Source organism: Lycium barbarum, chromosome 6 (genome assembly GCF_019175385.1).
Source record: "Lycium barbarum isolate Lr01 chromosome 6, ASM1917538v2, whole genome shotgun sequence".
Lineage (NCBI taxonomy): Eukaryota > Viridiplantae > Streptophyta > Magnoliopsida > Solanales > Solanaceae > Lycium > Lycium barbarum.
Genome location: NC_083342.1, coordinates 120353611 through 120359360, shown reverse-complemented (window position 1 = coordinate 120359360; position 5750 = coordinate 120353611). Strand labels below are relative to the sequence as shown.

Genomic DNA, 5750 nt, shown 5'->3' with positions numbered 1-5750 from the left:
AAATTATTTTTTATATTTATATACATGAATTTATGTGATAATTTAAAAATTCCAAAAATATGAAAAGATTTATATACTTATATACGTACTATGTGATCACAATAGTTTTTATCATTGTTTCAAATATGATCTACGTTTTACGTGTCATAGTTGGGAAATTGTCTTCGAATTTCCTAGATGTAACAAATTGATGAGGCATGTGTAATGCGACGTCAAGCAAAATTAGAAACAGTTTTTTGCGGTACATACAAGATATATCACACACCTCTTATTGTCTTACTTTTCTGTAAAATTTCAAGAATCCTCTTTTTTCTTACCAGTATTTGGATTTGGTTGACGAAAAAAACAATTTTTTTTTATTTCCTATGACATGTTTTATATTTTATTTGTCGTTTTTTTAAAAAAAAAAATAGGACCAAAAAATCACAGTAGCTGCACATATTAAACTAAAGAAACTGTTTCCCGAAACAAATGGTTTGTTTTTTGGGATTTAATTGCCTTTTCTCTAGCATTATTGTCAAGCAACTTGTCTTTCCTTTTTCCTCTCCTATCTATTATCGAAGAGACAATTTATTTTGGTAAAAATATTCAGAAATAAATTTAGTAGCAAAATATAATCATATGAAAGCTGTCATTTTTAAATAGAGTTTTGTAAAAAATTTAAAAGTTATAATCCTCATAAAAGAACACAACGATTTTTTAGAATAAATTATCAACACGCAGGTGCTTTCGAGAAATAAATGTGGGAATCCCACAGTGGGATCGTCATTTTTTAACTAAATCTTTATAAAAACTGTCTTCTTAAATAAATATAAACGTGCAAGGGCTTTCAAGAAATCAAAGGTAGGATGACCTATTCCGAATTTAGGTAAAATATTTTTATCCCTATTATTGTGTGAAATTATCGGTATGATGAGGCTTTGGGTTAATCAGAGAAATTTTTTATATTTGTGGTTTAAGCAATTTATAATTTTTTTTATATGAATATACATGAAAATTTGATCTCATATTAATCAAATTTGTAGAAAGATTAATTAGAAGATTCACCGAATTCTTTATAAACGCGTGAAGCGTGGACAATACCACTAGTTTTATATAACTCCAACACTCGCCTGCATATGCAATTGGATTTTAGGACTCACACGTGGATCTGAACTTTGAATTATGGATGCCTTATATCTCAATGTGGGATTTTGTATAACTTCAACATCCTCCTATACGTGTAACTACATTTTAAATTTCTTACATGAACTCGAATTTAGACTTGACCTAAAATCTTAAGGCAGCAGATAAAGTAATCCAAAAACTATATATTAGTATATATATGAGGCGTGAAATATGGAGTATAACTCTACTAGTGCAACATCCGGGATACATGCATGGTGGCAATGTGTTAGTAAAGACATAAGCTAATTAATTTGCTTAGTTAATGAACCCAATTGTTTTGCTTGGAACTTTGGTAATAAATTCGTGTCTGGATGTGGGAAAAGTCCTTGCAAATGTTCCTTTTGTCAAATTTGAAGTTAGATTGTACTTGCATTGGTCCATGAATATATAACGCGTACGTGTCTTCATATAGACCATCATCACTAAATCACTGTTTTTAATACATAATCTCACACGTCAAATCAAAGGGGTAGGGACATAGGGTTGGGGGAGAGGGGTTTCCCGAATAAGCTTTCAACTTGGAACCCAAGAATCTTATATATTGAACCAAAATGCATATACATACACTTCAAAAAAAGAAAAAAAAACCTTTCTTGTTCTACATTAGCTTAATTAGCAGTATCAAATTAAATATGGCTTTTGTATCAGCCTCCGCCTGTTTCTTAATCATTTACATGGTCCTTAGTGAAATTTTCTGTGTGTCATTTTCACATGCAATAAATACCTGTCCATCAGGCTACCCAGAGAAGGGAGTGGCAGTGGACAAAGAAGACATAGACAAGATGCAATTTCCAGTGAACTTGGAGTTCTTGGAAGCTGAATATTTCTTATGGGCAACTTATGGATATGGGCTTGATGTAGCAGCACCAAAGTTAGCTATGGGTGGGCCTCCTCCTATTGGTGCCCGAAGAGCAAATCTTGATCCACTTACGAAGAATATTATTATGGAGTTTGCCAATCAAGAAGTTGGTCATCTAAGGTTCATGTTTTTAATTTTCTCCATTTTAATATGTCTTTCTTTCTGTATAGCAAGAGTTTGTGGGCTGACAGTAAAAAATAATCTTTAGTCTATCGAATCTTTAGTCTATCAGTTCACCTAAATGGGAGTAATTACATGCGATTGTCCAAAATAAGTGAAATTAGATACCGAAAAATTAGTCTTAAGTTTATGTACGAATTAGGCAAAGTATTTACATAATCGGATCACGTAACATTTAAGGCAATTATATATAAAACAAACCTCTATGATAAGTTAATAAGTATTGATAGTAACCGGATGATGGATTATAGTATTAGTGTATATAACTAAACTGAAAAAATTATACTACTAGAAACACTAGTTTTCACACTATATAAGACAGACAGTTTGTTATAATACGTTGAATTATACACTGATAGAATAAATTCTTTTACACTTTCGGTATATATAAGTTAAATAATTTGATATTAATATATGAAGATATTGTGAAACACTTGATTTCTAGGTCCTTTTGTTTATGTTTTTGATGTGCGTGTGTTGGTTGTTTTGCAGGGCACTTAACTCGACAGTTGGTATTTTTCCAAGACCTTTGTTGGATCTAAGTGCTAAAAATTTTGGGAAGCTATTTGAGGAAGCATTTGGATACAAATTGATACCTCCATTTGATCCATACAGAGACAGCTTGAGCTACATGTTATCCTGCTATGTAATTCCATATGTTGGATTAGTTGGTTATGTTGGTACCAATCCCAATATCAACGGCTATGAGACCAAAAGGGTAAGTAAATAATTCATAATTCAAAATATTAAAAATACATGAAAAAGTTACGGTTAAAGAAAAATTCATTTGAATCTCCTAGTGGTAATGGCATCACATAAAGTGGAACAAAGGAGTACTACCCTTTCACGTTAATTGTATAAAAAAATCATTTGATAGAATTAATTATAAAACTATGTAACTAAATTATTCTAACCTTTTTCTTAAATGAGTAATTAAGCATTATGTTGCCTTTTTGAATTGAGGAAGTAAGAGAAATAGAAGATTTTTTTTTAATGTCTTCTTGATATTTTAAAGCAACAGTTTCTCGTTATGGAAGCCACGAATAAAATGGGTGATGATAGAGTAGCTTATATTAGTCAAAATCAACTTAGCGATTACAAATTGTTTAAGCATGACTACTCTTTTCTTCTTTGTGGTAGCTTTTGGCAGGATTATTGGGTGTTGAATCAGGATAAGACGCAGTTATCAGAATGTACCTCTACGAGAGAGCGTCACAATTTGTTTTTCCTTACCGATACACAGTAGCTGATTTCACGTCTCGTATATCAAAACTAAGAAACAAACTAGCAAATTGTGAAAACAAAGATGAAGGCATATTCGTTCCACCACAACTCGGAGCAGAAAATCGGACAATAAGTAACGTATTATCAGCTGATTTTAACTCACTTTCTTACAAAAGAACTCCTGCTGAGATTCTGAGGATCGTGTACAGCTCTGGGGATGAACATATGCCCGGTGGATTTTATCCTAATGGTGCCAATGGAAAGATTGCTATGGAATTTCTGAAGCAGTCACATTAAAAATAATTAAAATATGGAGAGGCTACTTTGGTATAAAATACATTCTGTAGTATTTAATAAATTTCATGAAGGTAAATAAACATATGCATGATGCATGGGCTTAAATTTTAACAGAATTGTAATTGCTTACGGTGTATTGGGTTGTAGCAGCTTTATGCAAAAGTTGAATTTCAGAATAAAAAGTTAATAAATATTGTTCTATTTATTCCTTAACATGTTGTTTACAATTTTTACCTACTATGTACTAATATATATTTAATGGTGTGGTCCTTTCTTCATGAAATTAAAATTGTGAAGTAATTAATACTGAGGACGGTTGAAAAGTTAAAAAAATCAGTTAATGTGCCCATTGGTTTATTTTAGGCAAAATTCATGTATAGCCTTTTATCTTATCAACACGTGGCAATTATATATACTTAACTCTGCTACTGAGCAGATAGACTCCTCTTTTTGGCAGAAGTGTGACTTTCCTCACACTACTATGGGATTTTCGCTCTTTAACATCAACACCATCAGCCGTGTACCTCACTTGTTTAGGGATATAAATGGAGAAATGTGTTTAACAGGCACAGTTTGCAATGTGAAGTGTCAAATAAATATTATGATAAAATAGATGCAAACACGAAATGTTGTGCTAAATTTGAGAGGCCGTCTATCTAATTGGCCTTTCGGAAAAGTTTATCCCATAGCATTGGCCATATTCCCGATACCTTTCCCCCCTTAACGTTACTAACCAATCAAGAGTCTCGGATCCAATAGATTAAGGATAACATCAAACATTACATCATAGGAAAAAAATCTTGCCCAACTATAGTTTAAAGAAAATAAGAGATTAAGGTATCCACTAATTCACTATAGTTATAATGATATTTGTGAAGTATGTCTGCTCACTAATTCCATCATAACTGTATGCAAAAGCTAGAAACGTGTGGCTGCAAAGTGCTAGTTACATATGTCAATTGGAATTGCACCTCTTCGTATATCTTAAGTTGTCTGCATTTTCTAAATCGTTATTTGAAAAATTGAAATTTAGATGAAATGAGAAAAATTAGTATGGTTATTGAATAGCTAAATTTAATTTTGTATAGAGAGTTGATCTAAGCTAATTTAGCTTTAAAAAATTAGTCAAATTCAAACAAAAATGGTCGCATAAATTGGAGGGGGGGGGGGGGGGGGGGGGGGAGTGGGGGTTAGTAGAAAGTGGAGAACAATCCATATAGCAATGAAAAATTCAGATTTTATTTCATGATAAGCCGAACCAAACAATATTCCTACGAACGGAAACTACTTGAAAATTCATAGAAACTAAACTAACTACCCTAGACTTTGTATCTTAAAGATACTTTATTAATTAACCTAAAGATAATTAAATATGTGATCAATAAGATATTGATCCATCACTTCATTAATTCTTCCCTCCATTGTCTCCCTTAGGTGGAGATGGAACTGGTGGATGCATGAATGGCCATGGATGATGGTGAGCCCATGGGTAAGGAAACCTAGGATGAATGAATGGCCATGGACGAGGATGTATCCATGGATGAGGATGAAAACCACCTGCTGGCATTGGAGGATGAACGAATGGCCATGGATGTGGATGTAGCCATGGATAACGATGAAAACCGCCAGCTGGCATTGGAGGATGAACGAATGGCCATGGACGATGAGGAAAACCGTGAGCAGGCGTTGGAGGATGAGGATGGAACCATGGATGGTACCAATCTAGTCCCTTATTATTAGAATGTGTAGTTGCACTTTCATCGTGTAAGGATGATTCAGTTTTCTCACTTGCAATACATAAGACAAGTAGGAAAATGCAAATGACAAAAGTAACAAGGCTATTTTTCTTGGCCATGGTTAATATAGTAAAGAACTGTTTTTTTCGCACTCTTAAGATGAAATATGAAGGTTGGTATAGTGGGGTATTTATAGGGTTGTCAAGCAAGAGACTCATTTGGTTCAGGAGAGTGTTTTAGTTTATCCAATATTTGATTTTTTGTTGTTGATAATCATAAAGTAAAGT

General features: G+C 33.0%; 1 pseudogene; it reads left to right on the top strand.

The window, feature by feature from the left end:
* Positions 1–1735: 1735 nt before the first annotated feature.
* On the top strand, positions 1736–3940 carry LOC132645945 (ferritin-like catalase Nec2; annotated as a pseudogene).
* The last annotated feature ends 1810 nt before the right edge of the window (positions 3941–5750 follow it).